We start from the raw sequence: 17,858 nt of genomic DNA, 5'->3' as shown, positions 1-17,858 counted from the left end.
CACCCTGCATGTTTGAACAGTTTAACCTGCATTACAGTGTGGGGAGACTACACATAAAAATCCACACTGGTCGGCATCTCTTGAAAAACTTAGAACCTCTGGCCACACTGGGCTCAGAATCTTGCCTGTTGCAAGTCACCTGGTACTTTGTGGTAACCCTTACACTACAGATGGACATATACTTTTCTGGCCACACTCATTATGGCCACTCCATCAACTTATTGCAATGACCTGCCTGGACCCAGATCCTTTGGGGTTGTATTCCCCAGACTGGGGGTTAATGATAAAACTTGTTCAAATCTTGCATCTTTCAGTCACTTTGACCAAGTTAGTTCACCTACACAAGCCTTAGTATCCTCAGCTATAAAATGAACTATCAGTTGTACTCACCCATAACATGGGGTTATTTTAAGATTAGGCATGACTCTCCATGCTAAATGGTTAGCACAGTGCCAGTCATATGGAAAGTTCACCATCATCATCATTTATTCACGACTTTACTAGAGTCTTGAATAAGAGCAGTGATCTGGGATCCAGGCTCCATTCCATCAGAGGTACAAACGCTGTAGCACTGAGGCCTAGATCATTTTAGTAAGATGCACTCTATTTTATTCCCCAAATCACTCTCCCAGAGCCAGTTTCCTCAACATAACGGGGGAGGGGCCCTAGCATTGGCTGCATTTTCCTTGTGGGACCCCAGCAAACTTGGGGAGGTGAGCAAGCAGGGTAAGGAGCTAGGGTCATGACAATGACAGGTGGCTCAGCAGTGGGTGGGACCCACAGACAAACATAAGGAGACAGAGACAGGACTCAGGAGAGGGCCAAGAGAGCCTCAGCTGCAAGGAACAAAAAGGACTGGGTGGGTGGGCAGCACCAGGGATGCCAGCAGTTGCTCCCTGTCTTGGCAGGCAAGTGAGGCACAATGGGAGAGCATCTGGCAGCAGACAGCAGGGCCACAGGAGCAGGCCTTTGGCTTCCTGGAGGGCTCATCTTAGAAGCCAGCCCTCATCCCAGGACATCTGGGTCCTGCAGAAGTGGAGCTACAACCCCTGAGAGAACTGTTGGGGTGCTGGATGGGTGAGGGGATATAACACAAGGAGACAAAAAGAACTGAGCTACAGGAGAGGGTGGGATGTAGGTGCAGTGGCATACAGCAAACCCCAGGGAATTTGGCTATGGAAATGGAGGCCTGCAAGATGAACTGTTATTGAGCCTTGAAGCTGAAGCCCAGGGCCTGCTCCCAGGACAGCAGGACTGAACCCATGTGGACAGTTAATGTGACAATTCAAACATTGGTGGGATGCCAAAGCAGGCATCCGAAATGACCCCGACTCATCGGAAGCTCTCCAGGATCTGCTAACTGCTTCTCCTTTCTGGTTGGGCAACCAGTGGTTGTTCCTTCACCCAGAGCAGTAACTATCTGAACAAGTTGTGTTAAATTAATTCTTCAGAGATGAGGATCTTGAAACAAAAGTAAAAGATCCCTCCCTTCCTCTGAGAATAAACTTATGAAAAATATAATGTCTATTGCACAAACACAGGCAGTATAGAAAAATATAAAAGATAAAGAGAAAAACTTATTCATAATTCTACCCTATACACAAAGAGAATCTCTACTAATAATTTTTTAATACATCTTTCCTGGCTCTATTTTCATGCATCTAGAAATATCTCATTGATTTCATTATGTGGATGAAGTTTTCTGTCTTGTCATTTTCACTTAATAACAAAAGTATTTGTCAAGTTTTAACAACTTTGAATACAGATAGTTTAATGCCTGCATAAGGGTCCTACCATATATTATAATTTGCTTAATTTTCCCCATTGTTAGGTGTTTAGGTTGTTTTCAGTTTTTATTGTTATACACAATACTATAACTTTTAAAAATAAAATAGTAATTATTGTGAATAAAGTGTTTCTATATTCAGGATTATTCTCTGAGAACAAATTCCCAAATGTGCAATTACTGGGCCAAAGGATATGAGCACATTTCTAAGGCTCTGGATGCACTCTGAAAATTGTTTTTCCAAATATACCCCCAGAGTGTATGATGGGTGTTTCCATATCCTTGCACTTTTCTAAGTTTTCTTAATGTTTGCTAATTAAATAAAAATTAGAATTACATTAAAATTTAAAAGGTGATCCAGATTGGGCGTGGTGGCTCAAGCCTATAATCCTAGCACTTTGCGAGGCTGAAGCAGGTGGATCACTTGAGGTCAGGAGTTTGAGACCAACCTGGCCAAACCCCATCTCTACTAAAAATATAAACATTGGCTGGGTGTGGTGGCTCACGCCTGTAATCCCAGCACTTTGGGGGGCCAAGGCAGGCAGATCACCTGAGGTCAGGAGTTTGAGAACAGCCTGACCAACATGGAGAAACCCCATCTCTACCAAAAATACAAAATTAGCCAGGCGTGGTGGCGCATGCCTGTAATCCCAGCTACTCGGGAGGCTGAGGCAGGAGAATCACTTGAACCCAGGAGGCGGAGTTTGCGGTGAGCCAAGGTCGGGCCATTGTACTCCAGCCTGGTCAACAAAAGCGAAACTCCATCTCAAAAAAAAAAAAAAAAAAGCTGGGTGTCGTGGCTCACGCCTGTAGCCCCAGCTACTTGGAAGGCAGGAGAATTGCTTGAACCTGAGAGGCAGAGGTTGCAGTGAACTGAGACCATGACATTGCACTACAGCCTGGGTGACAAGAGTGAGACTCCATCTCAAAAAAAAAAAAAGTGATACATTTTAATTAGTGTTATTTGCGTTCTTTTCTTTAAATCTGGGAGTGCTATGCTTCACACCTCTGTAGTGAAAGGGATGAGTATGTTCTCCGTTTGAAGAGAATTGCTTCCTGACTGGAATCTAAGGAAAAACAATCTCATTAGGCCCTGTCGATGAAAAGAGTCAAACACTGCAAAACATTTGGAGATTTATTCTGAGCCAAATATGAATGACCAATGGCCTGTGACACAGCCCTCAGGAGATCCTAAGAACATACGCCCAAGGTGGTTGGGGCACAGCCTAGTTTTATACGTTTTAGAGAGACATGAAACATCAATCAAATACATGTGAGATGTACATTGGTTCCATCTGGAACGGTGGGACAACTCGAATGCTGTGGGTAGTGGGACTCCCAGGTTATAGGTGCATTTAAAAATGTTCTGATTGGCAATTGGTTGTAAGAGTTATGATGAATAAAAAGGAATGTCTAGATTATGATTAGTGGTTATGGAGACCAAGGTTTTACCATACAGATGAAGACTCTAAGTAGCAGGCTTCAGAGAGAATAGCTTGGAAATGTTTCTTATCAGATGTAAGATCTGTGTTGCTGTTAATGCTGGTGGGCTTCTCCTGAATTCCAAGAGGAAGGAGAGTATAATGAGGCATGTCCAACACCCCTTCCATTATGGCCTGAGCACGTTTTTCAGGTTAACTTTAGAATGCCCTTGGCTGAAAGGAGAGGTTCATTCAGATGACTGGGGGAGCCTTAGAATTTTATTTTTTGGTTTACAGCACCATGTTAGCTCCTGCTCAACACTTTTGCCCAGTGGTCCTGGCTGCTGTTGGTCAATGGTTTTGTGATCAGTACTGATGAAGATGCAGACGCTGAGGCAGGGAGGAACCTTTAGTCCTCGTGGGCTGATGAAATCAACACTCCCTGCTAAGAACTCGGCCCTGAACAAATAGTATAGGGTGGAAAATGGACACTGTCCCTTTTCTGTGGAATCCAGTTTGTGAAAGAGACAGAAATAATTGCAGAGAATATGCAGAAGATATGAATTGACCCCCACCCAGCCCCTGTTGACTTCACTCCACCACATTTGCTAAGGAATGTAAAAAGTGATCATTAAAAGGAAGGTGCTTTGGGGCAATGTCCTTTGGAAAAATAAATAAATTAATTAAATGAAATAAATAAAAGGAAGGTGCCTCAGCCTCCCAGAGGCATTTTCTTCACTGTAAAGCACCTCAGTCCATTCACAGGCCCACAGTGTTTCCAGGCTATAATTGTAAGGACACCCATTCCTTACAAAATGCTCAGACACTCATGGCTCTTAAGAAGACTGCAAAGGAAAGCTTGAATTTCTTAAACTGTTTTCTAGAGTGCTAAGTCCTGATGATTAATATTCATGATCACAGAAAGGAAACATTGTAGCACCCTGAGGTAACTTCCAAGTCATCAAAGAGATTAAATTAAACTTAGAACCATTTTCATATTTAAGGGCTATGTTATTCTATTCTGCTGCTTTGCAAACTGACAATTCATGTATTCTGCCACATTCTTATGCTAATCTCCCTGCTTTCAGTTATTCTGGATAAATTGGAATTTACTGTAGGATCTCACAGAGCTTCCCATTCTATTTTTTGTTGTTGTTGTTTTTTCCCTCCCTTTGTGAAAACCCACACTCCTCAAGCCTTGTCACTGCCACAGGAAGCTTTGTGCCTTTGTCTGGCCACCTTTTCTTTGTCGTAGCTGGTCTGCAGCACTCAGGAAAATGCTCCTTTGCTTTAGAGGAGTCACTGTCAAGTTTCTGTTTTGTGTCTTTCTAAATATCTCTTAGAAAGTGATGAGTTGGGGGCAAGCTGTGGACCAGGAGAACCATCAACAAATTAAAGTTCTATTTGTTAATATGAGTAACACCTGTAACTTGATAACAAGTGTTGATACATAAATTCTTAGCTGAATCCCGTCCCTCCACGACTCAGAAATTCAAGCCATTTAATGAAAAATACAAATTTATCATTGTTCACCTACAAACACCAGTAACTGGTCAGGGTGAAGACTGGGGTGAAAACAAGTTTATAATTAATTAAGCTTGACAATGAATGGGGTGTAGGACTCCAAGTCATAAATTTTCCAGTTGCTCTTCCCTGACATCGCTTCCTGTGGTTTAGCTTTAGTATCCACAGAATATTGTTTGTAGTGACAAGCTGAAATTGTTTTGTATTTCATGACATTGGTAGGAAAAAACTCTAAAATTTATGGGACTACTGTGATTCTGTGTAGCTCTGAATCATACCAAATTAGTTCCCCTCTGGTGGCTATAACAATGTTTCAGAAAGCCAGTAGCTTAAAAATACAATTTATTATCCTATAGTTCTTGAGGTCAGAAGTCTGAAATCAGTTTCATTGGGCTAAAATTAAGGTTTCCTCAGGGGTGTGTTCCTTCTGGAGGCTGTTGGGGAGAATCCTTTCCCCTGCCTTTCCCCGATTCTAGAAGCTTCCTGAGTTCCTTGGCCAATGGCCCTCTTCATCCATTTTCAAAGGCAGCAACAGCAGATTGAGTCCTTCTCAGGCTGCCATCCTCTGTGTATTTTACTCTGCTTTTCTCTTCCACTTAAAAAGATCCTGTGATTACACTGGGACCATGTGAATAAATTAGGGGAATTTTTCCTTCCATCTCAATATTCTTAATGTAATCACATCTGCAAAGCTTGTCTTCCTGTGCAAGTTAACATATTCACAGGTTTCAGGGATTCGGATGTGGACATCTTTGGGGGCCATCATTCAGTCTACCACATATGCCAAAATGCAGTTGCGTTCCTTTTTAAAGAAAATATTTTTGTGCTAGATCAACATCTGGGTGAATAAGCGAAACCATATGCAGATTTATTTTTAGGACCTCAAATGAACATTTTTACATTCATGTGTTTATTTTTTTATACTTTTTTCTTTTTTTAAAATTATAATTGAAGTTCTGAAATACATGTGCAGAACGTGCAGGTTTGTTACATAGGTATACATGTGCCATGGTGTTTTGCTGCACCCATCAACCCGTCATTTACATTAGGTATTTCTCCTAATGCTGTCCCTCCCCTTGCCCACCACCCCCCAACAGGCCCTGGCGTGTGTTGCTTCCCTCCCTGTGCCCATATATTCTCATTGTTCAACTCCCACCTATGAGTGAGAACATGCACTGTTTGGTTTTCTGTTCCTGTGTTAGTTTGCTGAGAATGATGGTTTCCAGCTTCATCCATGTCCCAGCAAAGGACATGAATTTATTCTTTTTTGTGACTACATAGTATTCTATGGTGTATATGTGCTACATTTTCTTTATCCAGTCTAACATTGATAGGCATTTCGATTGGTTCCAAGTCTTTGCTATTGTGAATAGTGTTGCAATAAACATACATGTGCATGTGTCTTTACAGCAGAATGATTTATAATCCTTTGGGTATATACCCAGTAATGGGATTGCTGGGTCAAATGGTACTTCTAGTTCTAGATCCTTGAGGTATCGCCACACTGTGTTCCCCAATGGTTAAACTAATTTATGTTCCCTATTTCTCCACATCCTCTCCAGAATCTGTTGTTTCCTGACTTTTTAATGATCACCATTCTAACTGGCATGAGATGGTATCTCATTGTGGTTTTGCTTTGCATTTCTCTAATGACCAGTGAGGATGAGCTTTTTTTCATATGTTTGTTGGCCACATAAATGTCTTCTTTTGAGAAGTGTCTGTTCATATCCTTTGCCCACTTTTTGATGAGCTTGATGGGAAGAGCATTGAATCTATAAATTAGTTTGGACAGTATGGCCATTTTCATGATATTGATTTTTCCTACCATGAGCATGGAATGTTTCTCCATTGGTTTGTGTCCTCTCTTATTTCCTTGAGCAGTGGTTTGTAGTTCTCCTTGAAGAGGTCCTTCACGTCCCTTCTAAGTTGTATTTCTAGGTATTTTATTCTCATTGTAGCAATTGTGAGTGGGAGTTTGCTCATGATTTGGCTCTCTGTTTGTGTATTATTGGTGTATAGGAAAGCTTGTGATTTTCACATTGATTTTGTATCCTGAGACTTTGCTGAAGTTGCTTATCAGCTTAAGGAGTTTTGGGGCTGAGATGATGGGGTTTTCTAAACATAGAATCATGTCATTTGCAAACAGAGAAAATTTGACTTCCTCTCTTCTTATTTGAATACCCTTTATTTCTTTCTCTTGCCTGATTGCCCGGGCCAGAACTTCCAATACTATGTTGAATAGGAATGGTGAGAGAGGGCATCCTTGTCTTGTGCCAATTTTCAAAGGGAATGCTTCCAGCTTTTGCCCATTCAGTGTGATATTGGCTGTAGATTTGTCATAAATAGCTCTTATTATTTTAAGGTATGTTCCATCAATACCTAGTTTATTGAGTGTTTTTAGCATGAAGGGGTTTTGAATTTTATTGAAGGCCTTTTCTGCATCTATTGAGATAATCGTGGTTTTTGTCATTGGTTCTGTTTATGTGATGGATTGTGTTCATTGATTTGCATATGTTGAATCAGCCTTGCATCCCAGGGATGAAGCCGACTTGATCATGGTGGATAAGCTTTTTAATGTGCTGCTGGATTCGATTTGTTAGTATTTTATTGAGGATTTTCATATCAATGCTCATCAGGGATATTGGCCTGAAATTTTCTTCTTTTCTTGTTTCTCTGCCAGGTTTTGGTATCAGGATGATGCTGGCCTCATAAAATGAGTTAGATAGGAGTCCCTCTTTTTCTATTGTTTGGAATAGTTTCAGAAGGAATGGTGCAAGCTCCTCTTTGTACCTCTGGTAGCATTTGGCTGGGAATCCATCTGGTCCTGGGCTTTTCTTTGTTGGTAGGCTATTAATTACTGCCTCAATTTCAAAATGTGTTATTCGTCTATTCAGGGATTCAACTTCATCCTGGTTTAGTCTTGGGAGGGTGTATGTGTCCAGGAATTTATCCATTTCTTCTTGATTTTTTAGTTTGTTTGTGTAGAGGTGTTTATAGTATTCTCTGATGGTAGTTTGTGTTTCTGTAGGATCAGTGGGGATATCCCCTTTATCATTTTTTATTGTGTCAGTTAGATTCTTCTCCCTTTTCTTCTTTATTAGTCTGGCTAGCGGTCTATCTGTTTTGTTAATCTTTTCAAAAAAAACACCTCCTTGATTCATTGATTTGTTGATGGTTTTTTTATGTCTCTGTCTCCTTCAGGTCTCCTCTGATCTTAGTTATTTCTTGTCTCCTGCTAGCTTTTGAATTTGTTTGCTCTTCCTTCTCTAGTTCTTTTAATTGTGATGTTAGGGTGTCAATTTTAGATATTTTCCGCTTTCTACTGTGGGCATTTAGTGCTATAAATTTCCCTCTAAACACTGCTTTAGCTGTGTCCCAGAGATTCTGATATATTGTGTCTTTGTTTTCATTGGTTTCAAATAACTTATTTATTTCTGCCTTAATTTCATTATTTACCCACTAGTCATTCAGGAGCAGCTTGTTCAGTTTCCACATACTTGTGCGGTTTTGTGTGAGTTTCTTAATCCTGAGTTCTAATTTGATTGCATTATGGTCTGAGAGATTGTTTGTTATGATTTCCATTCTTTTTTATTTGCTGAGGAGTGTTTTACTTTCAATTATGTGTTCGATTTTAGAATAAGTGTGATGTGGTGCTGAGAAGAATGCATATTCTGTTGATTTGGGGTGGAGAGTTCTGTAGATGTCTATTAGGTCTGCTTGGTCCAGAGCTGAGTTTAAGTCCTGAACATCCTTGTTAATTTTCTGTCTCGTTGATCTGTCTAATATTGACAGTGGAGTGTTAAAGTCTCCCACTATTATTGTGTGGGAGTCTAAGTCTCTTTGTAGGTCTCTAAGAACTTGGTTTATGAATCTGGGTGCTCCTGTATTGGGTGCATATATATTTAGGATAGTTAGCTCTTCTTGTAGCATTGATCCCTTTACCATTATGTAATGCCCTTCTTTGTCTTTTTTGATCTTTGTTGGTTTGAAGTCTGTTTTATCAGATATTAGGATTGCAACCTCTGCTTTTTTTTTTTTTCCTTTCCATTTGTTTGGTAAATCTTCCTCCATCCCTTTATTTTGAGCCTATGTGTGTCTTTGCATGTGAGATGAGTCTCCTGAATACATCACACTGATGGGTCTTGACTCTTTATCCAATTTGCCAGTCTGTGCCTTTTAATTGGGGGCATTTAGCCTATTTACAATTTAAGGTTATTATTGTTATATGTGAATTTCATCCTGTCATTATGATGCTAGCTGTTTATTTTGCCCATTAGTTGATGCAGTTTCTTCATAATGTTGATGGTCTTTGCATTTTGGTTTGTTTTTGCAGTGATTGGTACCAGTTTTTCCTTTCCATATTTAGTGCTTCCTTTGGGAACTCTTGTACGGCAGGCCGGGTGGTGACAAAATCCCTCAGCATTTGCTTGTCTGTAAAGGATTTTATTTCTCCTTCACTTATGAAGCTTAGTTTGGCTGGATATGAAATTCTGGGTTGAAAATTCTTTTCTTTAAAAACGTTGAATATTGGCCCTCACTGGCTTGTAAGGTTTCTGCAGAGAGATCCACTGTTAGTCTGATGGGCTTCCTTTGTGGGTAACCCAGCCTTTCTTTCTGGCTGCCCTTAACATTTTTTCCTTCATTTCAACCTTGGTGAATCTGACGATTATGTGCCTTGGGGTTGCTCTTCTCGAGAAGTATCTTTGTGGTGTTCTCTGTATTTCCTGAATTTGAATGTTGGCCTGTCTTGCTAGGTTGGGGAAGTTCTCCTGGATAATATTCTGAAGTGTGTTACCAACTTGGTTCCATTCTCCCTGTCATTTTCAGGTACACCAATCAAATGTAAGGTTGGTCTTTTCACATAGTCCTGTATTTCTTGGAGGCTTTGCTCATTCCTTTTCATTCTTTTTTCTCTAATCTTGTCTTCATGCCTTATTTCATTAAGTTGACCCTCAATCTCTGATACCCTTTCTTCTGCTTGATCGATTTGGGTATTGATACTTGCGTATGCTTCACAAAGTTCTCGTGCTGTCTTTTTCAGCTCCATCAGGTCATTTATATTCTTCTCTAAACTGGTTATTCTAGTTAGCAACTCCTCTAACTTTTTATCAAGGTTCTTAGCTTCCTTGCATTGGGTTAGAACATGCTCCTTTAGCTCGGAAGAGTTTGTTATTACCCACCTTCTGAAGCCTACTTCTGTCAATTTGTCAAACTCATTCTCCGTCCAGTTTTGTTCCCTTGCCCGCGAGGGGTTGTGATCCATTGGATGATAAGAGGCATTCTGGTTTTTGGAATTTTCAGCCTTTTTGCACTGGTTTTTCCTCATCTTTGTGGATTTACCTACCTTTCGTCTTTGCTGTTGGTGACCTGCGGATGGAGTTTTTTGCATGGTTGTCCTTTTTGGTGGTGTTGATGCTATTGCTTTCTGTTTGTTGGTTTTCCTTCTAGCAGTCAGGCCCCTCTTCTGCAGGTCTGCTGGAGTTTGCTGGGGGTTCACTCCAGATCCTGTTTGCCTGAGTATCACCAGCAGAGGCTGCAGAACAGCAAAGATTGCTGCCTGATCCTTCCTCTGGAAGTTTTATCCCAGAGGGGCACCTGGCCAGATGCCAGCCAAAGCTCTCCTGTATAAGGTGTCTGTCGACCCCTGCTGGGAGGTGTCTCCTAGTCAGGAGGCTCGGGGGTCAGGGACCCACTTGAGGAGGCAGTCTGTCTTTTAGCAGAGCTTGAGCACTGTGCTGGGAGATCGCTGCTCTCTTCAGAGCTGTCAGGCAAGAATGTTTAAGTCTGCTGAAGCTGTACCCACAGCTGCTTCTTCCCCCAGGTGCTCTGTCCCAGGGAGATGAGAGTTTTATCTATAAGCCCCTGACTGGGGCTGCTGCCTCTCTTTCAGAGATGCCCTGTCCAGAGAGGAAGAATCTAGAAAGGCAGTCTGGCTACAGCAACTTTGTGGCGCTGCGGTGGGCTCTGCCCAGTCCAAACCTCCCAGGGGCTTTGTTTACACTGTGAGGGGGAAAACCACCTAGTCAAGCCTCAGTAATGGTGGACGCCCCTCCCTGCACCAAGCTGGAGCATCCCAGGTCGACATCAGACTGCTGTGCTTGCAGCAAGAATTTCAAGCTAGTGGATCTTAGCTTGCTGGGGTTCTTAGGGGTGGGACCCACTGAGCAAGATCACTTGGCTCCCTGGCTTCAGCCGCCTTTCCAGGGGAGTGAATGGCTCTGCCTCGCTGGTGTTCCAGGCACCACTGGGGTATGAAAAAAAACATCTGCAGCTAGCTTGTTGTCTGCCCAAATGGCCCTCCAGTTTTGTGCTTGAAACCCAGGGCCCTGGTGGCATAGGCACCTGAAGGAATTTCCTGGTCTGTGGGTTGTGAAGACCATGAAAAAGCATACTGTCTGGGCCAGAGTGCACCATTCCTCACAGCGTGGCTTCCCTTGGCTAGGGGAGGGAGTTCCCCAAACCCTTGCACTTCCCAGGTGAGACAACAGCCCACCCTGCTTCTGCTCACCCTCCATGGGCTGTACTCACTGTCTAACCAGTCCCAATGAGATGAACTGGGTACCTCAGTTGGAAATGCAGAAATCACCCATCTTCTGCGTTGGTCTTGCTGGGAGCTGCAGACTGGAGCTGTTCTATTTGGCTGTCTTGCTCGGGAACCTCATGTGTTTATTTTTAAGTGACAAATTTAGGAACATGATTTAGGCTCAATATTTTATTATCACATCAAAAATCATCTCTCAGGAATCTTAGGCCAGATCAGAACCCTGACCTTTCCTCATCTTACAGCAGATTCTCTCCTCCCATTGGTGGCTGAGGTCAGCCCACCACTCAAGAGGAAGAATTCTTCCTGCCCGACATAGTTCCTGTCCCTCAGCCCTGCTGGAGACAGGTGTGAATGCCCACACCCATCACAGCACAGGCTGTGTGTCTGAGGAAGGGATCAACCCAAGCAAGCGAGTGGCATCACTGATTCTACCATAAATGCTTAGATGTGTTCTGGCATCTTGAGGGGTGGAGGGACTGTTGATCTTAAGGATCCATCAATGGGACCACAGCACTCCCAGGGAGCTTATGTAGGAAGAAAATGGAATTACATTTGCCTCCCTTCTGTTCTCAAAAGTAACTAAGACCCTTGAAAGGCCAAATTTTAACTACAGGATTCTCATTGACTATGTGTATACACGCTGCTTTCTTTCTCCTTACAACTCAATGAAAATGATAGGCTTAGACAACATTAGACCATCTGTACCCGAAGCAAAGATAAAGAAGGAACCAAAGGAAGAATAGGCATGTGAGGGTGAGGCAGGAAAATAGAGTCTGGAGGCAAGGAACATAAGGCCAATTCACACTTCAGCTATAACAGGAAATATCCTCTCCGTAGGGCATACGCCATAAATGACTGTAACTTTACTTCATCCTCTCCATTTATGTAGGGTGTACCCAAAGTAACCAGTGGAATCCTCTAGGGGGTATTTAAACTCCCAAGAATTCTGTAATGGGGCCTGTGAGCCCCTATGCGTAGGCCCGCTCCCACACTGTGGAGTGTACTTTCATTTTCAATAAGTCCCTTCATTCCTTCTTTGCTTTGTTTGTGTGTTTTATCCAATTCTTTGTTCAAGATGCCAAGAACCTAGATACCCTCCACTTTTAAAAAGAGTAGCCATCTTGGACAAAGCAGATTGATATTGCCTTTCCTTTTTAAAATTTCCCTTTTCCTTCTTTCCCATCTCCTTGAGTCACAATTTTCTATTCTTGAGCAGCAAGCTCAACTTCCCCTTTTACAAAAGCAGCAGTGTCACTGATTCTGCCGTGAGTGCTTAGATGTGTTCTGGGATCTTGAGGGGTGGAGGGATCCATGTATTAAGGGTAGAGACCCCATGGTGAGTACCTGGCTTCCAGTCATGATTCTGCTCCCTTAGTACCTACATGCCCTTGTACAAGTTACTGAACATCTCTGGCATCCATTTCCAGATTTGTGGATTGCAGCTAATCGAAACACCTAACTCATGGATGATTGTAAGTGTTAAATCAGTCTTTACAAGTAAGGTGCCTAGAACAGTGCCTGCATGGGCTATCACTCAATAATTGTTGGTTACCATTATTATTGCCACAATTTCCAGAGCTGGGACAGGATGTCTTCCTACTAAATGAAGGGAGTTCATTTCCACTTCAATGGAGAAAGTAATGGATAGAATCTTCCATTAAGCTTTCAGTTAAATTTTGTTAGTTATAAAATGTTTGTTCACAAAGAAAAGGGAGGTGTCCCACTAAATCTCCAATTGGTGGAAATCACAGAAGAGATATTCTTGACTTTAGGACCCCTAGCATCTTTACCTGCTGTCTTTACCAGCAGAGATCAGCCCCTCTGGGAACAAGCTAAAACTTCTGAGCTATGATGTTCACAGGACTCAGATTAAAGAAATAATCATGTTTCCAGGAAAGAATGTAGTTGGCCCCAAGAATTCCCCAAACCTTATTGATCTGAGCCCACAGTCACACATCATGCATTGGGACTGTTTGGGGGACAGTCTGTCTGGGTTTGTTCTTAAGTTCAACTTAGAGCCTTTCGAAAAGAATCCAAAGGCTGACATCACGTTACTCCTAACAGTCCTTAGGGCTCTGACTTTAAAGATGAGGTTAGAATAATTTGTAATCAGCACTTTTACTACTTAGAATAATGATTGTTTCAAAAATCTTGGAGTCCACATACCTGTTGTTTTATTTATTTATTATTATTTATTTATTTATTTATTATTACCATTTTTTGAGATGGAGTTTTGCTCTGTCATCCAGGCTGGAGTGCAGTGGTGCAATCACAGCTCACTGCAACCTCCGTCTCCTGGGTTCAAGAGATTCTCCTGCCTCAGCCTCCCAAGTAGCCGGGATTACAGGCACCTGCTACCATGCCCGGCTACATATCTGTTGTTTTAGAGTCAAACTTTCTCTCCTAGTTGTGATTCAGGGTTAACTGACATCTTTTGATGAAGGCAAGGTGAACTTAAAAACACCCCAGTGTACATTTCACACCTTTTAAATGAGTGAAACCTGAAGGAAGGCATTTGGAAATATACTGGCAACCCACAACAGGAGAATTTGGTTTTGCTACTTTTAGCAGTATGGGAAAAAAATTTTCTGATTCACCCCTGTGATGAATAAGGCATACATATCTATACAGCAGCCAGATGAGGATGGGGAGCTATGGGGATGGGGGTAGTCATGCAAAAACAGCTTATCCTCCTCGGGCACCAAATGAACACACAGACTAATCCCCACTCATTTCTAGAGTGCCCACCTGACCAATTCAGACAACCAGGCTGTTAGTAGTTCTGCCACAGAGGATCAAAATAAGGGGCAGAGAGACTTCCTTATATTCTTTTTAGAAGCACATTCTGAGTACCATTTGCATTTTTTCCCCCAAAGACTGTTCTAAATAGACACTCTGTCACTTTTAATATGGTCCTTGGAGACCTGAAACACTGTGCTCTTCTGATTCTGGGGGAAAAAAAGGAGGGGGCAGGGGAAGAGTTTCTAGTTCATCTTATGTTACCCCCTGGGAATTCAGCTCCAACCCTGTGTAATTCTCAATTATGAGCATGGACCACAGATGTGACTCTAGAATGCAACTTAGATTTCTTTCCTGGAAGAAACTCTTCAATGCAATTGCTTAGGCTAATGACTTCCTCTAAGAACTGACTTTAGTGTTTGCTTATCGGAGGTTTTGGGTTTGTCCCTTTCTTATCAGGGGATTAATCTTATTGAAAATCACATTATGGCTTAAGAGTTTAAGTCAAATCAAGTATGGTATCTGGCAAACACGAATGAGTGCTTCCTAGCTTCTCGTGCTTATTGGCAATCCTTGACATTCCCTGGTTTGTGGCTGCGTCACTGTATTCTCTGCCTCCGTCATCATAGGGTCTTATCCCTGTGTGTCTGTGTCCAATTTTCCTTCTTCTTATAAAGACACCAGTTGTTGGATTAAGGAGCACTCAAATCCATGATGATCTCATGTTAACTTGATTGCATCTGCAAAGACCCTATTTCCAAACAAGGTCACATTCACAGGTTTCAGGTAGACATGGATTTTTGCAGGACACTGTTCAACCTAGTACACAAGCACTATCTCATTTAATCCTCACGACAACCATATTAGCCCAATTTTATGGATGAAGAAACAAATTACTTCCAGATCTTCATTTCCACTGTGTCCAACTCTTAATGGACCTCTCTATTAAGATGTTGCACTGGTACAAAGTCAATATTCCAAAAACAAATTCATCATTGCCCAAACTTCCCCACCACTCCCTTTTTTTAAAAAAAAATAGTCTTACTATCCATCCTCTAATCAAGTCAGAGACATCTTTGGCACTCCTCCACCATCTATCTCCATATTTAGACAGTCACCAGAGCTATTAAATTTGCCCCTTTGGTATTTTTTAACCTTTTCATTCCTGTGCTTTCCTTCTGCCACTGTCTCACTTCAAGTCAGTGGTGGTACTCTTCACTTTTAGATATGAGTAATTAATAGTTTTCCAATCTTATGTGAAGTGCTCTGCAAAAGGCAGTTTCAGATGACTCCCTCCAAAGAGGCCTTTACTCTCCTAAACAGACATTCTAGAGTTACTGTATTTCAGCCTTCACATTTCTAAGCTATATTACTATAACTTTTCCCCAGTTATCTATTCTGCATATTGAAACCAACACAAAAGTTACTGACTTAAAATGACAATCATTTATTTAGCCCATGAATCTGATACTTGGGCAGAACAGTGGGATCTTATTTCTGTTCCATGAAGCATCAGCTGGGGTGGCTCGAAATTGCCTGGGAGCTGGAACAGCTGAGGCTGCTTGGACCTGGGACCTCCCTCTGTGTCTCTGTGTAGTCTCTCTCCTCCATGGTGGCTTTGAGGTGGCCAGACTCCTCACATGGCAGCTCAGGGCTTAAAAAGTGCAGGTCCCAGGAAAGAGAACCAGGCAGAGCTGTATCTCCTTTTATGATCTGGCTTTGGACGTCACAGAGCATCACTTCTCCCATCCACCCCTACTCCAGGCAGTCACAGAAGTCTCTACGGCTCACCAAGACCTCCAGACTCAAGGGGAAGGGACCTAGAGTTTACCTCGAGAATGGCAGTGGTGAGGTTCTGGAAGATTGTGTGGGATTAGAAAGCCGGTTCTGGCCATTTTTGGAAAATATGATCTTCACAACACATTTCTAACAGCTCTTCCTGCCTCCCATCAGGTCCTCCCCCAATTTGGTTTTCCCCACTGATGCCAGCGTGATCTTTCAAGACCGAATATGATCATGTTAACCATGTTTCTCTCCTGCCTAAAATCTTTGAGTATCTCCCCATTCACTTTATTTATTTTTATTTTTAAATTTTATTTAAATTTTATTTATTTATTTATTTATTTTGAGACGGAGTCTCACTCTGCTGCCCAGGCTGGAGTGCTCACTGCACTCAGCTTACTGCAACCTCTGCCTCCCAAGTTCCAGCGATTCTCCTGCCTCAGCCTCCTGAGTAGCTGGGATTACAGGTGCGCACCACCACGCCCAGCTAATTTTTGTGTTTTTAGTAGAGACAGGGTTTCACCGTGTTGGCCAGGCTGGTCTCGAACTCCTAACCTTGTGATCTGCCCACCTCGGCCTCCCTAAGTGCTGGGATTACAGGCATGAGCCACCGCGCCCGGCCAATTTTTTTTTTGTTTTTTTGTTTTTTGTTTTTTTGACACGGAGGTTTTGCTCTTGTCACCCAGGCTGGAATGCAATGGCGTGATCTTGGCTTACTGCAACCTCTGCCTCCTGGTTCAAGCTATTCTTCTGCCTCAGCCTCCCGAGTAGCTGGTATTACAGGTGCCCGCTACCATGCCCGGCTAATTTTTGTTTACGTTTAGTAGAGACGGGGTTTCACCATGTTGGCCAGGCTGGTCTTGAACTCCTGACCTCAGCTGATCCCGCCTTCTTCAGCCTCCCAAAGTGCTGGGATTACAGGCATGAGCCACTGCGCCCGGCCCCCATTCACTTTAAATGACGTCTAAATTTCTTAACGAGGCATATAACAGCCTTTGTGACTGGGTCCCCATCTCTCTCAAGACTCATCTCGCATTTGTGACCTTTGAATTCTCCATGCCTCAATTACGTGTCAGCCAGCAGATACCAGAAGTCACCGTGGCCTCTCACATCCCACAGCCTTTTCTCATGCAGTATCCTAGAGTGCACTCTTACCACATTTCCCTCTCACTTGGTGGAGGTGTCTCCTCTGCCCCCCACACCCCAGTCCTATGCATTTAACTCTGTTGTTGATCTCCATCATAAGGCTTTCTTTTTTTGTTGTTAATTTCAAGTAGATTGCTGTTTTGTAATCATGAACAACTCCACTAAAAGATATAATTACTTTATGATCTCTTCAACAGGATTTTACCATGTTGAGTGCTGGATATTTTTATAGCTCTATAAATGTTGTTAAACTTTCTTCCGAGACACAGTTAAATTACTTGGAAACAGTTTGAACTTTCCAGGTCTTGCTTTTCAGATTCATTAGCTGACACGAGAGCGGCACTCAGCTAGGACTGATTATTCCCACTACTGAGGCCAGACCTTCCTGACTAGCCAGTGCCCCACAAATCATGAGGCTCTCCCTCTGGCTGATGGAAACCGGCACGCTTCTTGAGCTTGTGGGAGGGTCAGGCACTCTTTCCTCTAATCCTTTCACTTGGTTCTTTTTTCCCAGTCCTGGGTAGTTTCTTCCCATGTGCAGACTGACTGTGCTGAATACTTGAGGGAGACCTGCCACAGCTCTCCAGAGTTCTGTCTGTGCCACTCTCTCTTCTCTTCTATTTTGTCCAGTGATCACTAGCCACTTTAGTGTCTCCAAACTCTCAGCGCCATCTGCCCATCAGTGAGTCCACCAGGTACCACATAGGTCCCCGCTCCTGGCACTGTCGCTTGGAAACCCTCTCAAGGCATTAATCTGGGGCCAACATACGACTTAGCTCTCATGTTTTCATTTTCTCAGGGATTGCTGTCCTTTGTTGCCCAGTTCCCAGCGTCTGGTAAACTGTTGTTTCATGTCCATTGTTTTTTGGGTTTGTGGTTGCTGCTGCTTCAGGTGGGAGGGGATAAATTCAATCCC

At 42.6% G+C, this 17,858-nt stretch overlaps 1 protein-coding gene across 12 annotated transcripts in view; it reads left to right on the top strand.

Annotated features, from left to right (window-relative positions):
• The window catches only part of NCALD (neurocalcin delta), a 454,184-nt gene that overhangs the window by 419,459 nt on the left and 16,867 nt on the right, over positions 1-17,858 (top strand). The window lies entirely within an intron of this gene.

This window comes from Pongo pygmaeus, chromosome 7 (assembly GCF_028885625.2).
Source record: "Pongo pygmaeus isolate AG05252 chromosome 7, NHGRI_mPonPyg2-v2.0_pri, whole genome shotgun sequence".
Classification (NCBI taxonomy): domain Eukaryota; kingdom Metazoa; phylum Chordata; class Mammalia; order Primates; family Hominidae; genus Pongo; species Pongo pygmaeus.
This window is presented reverse-complemented; position numbering and strand designations above follow the sequence as displayed.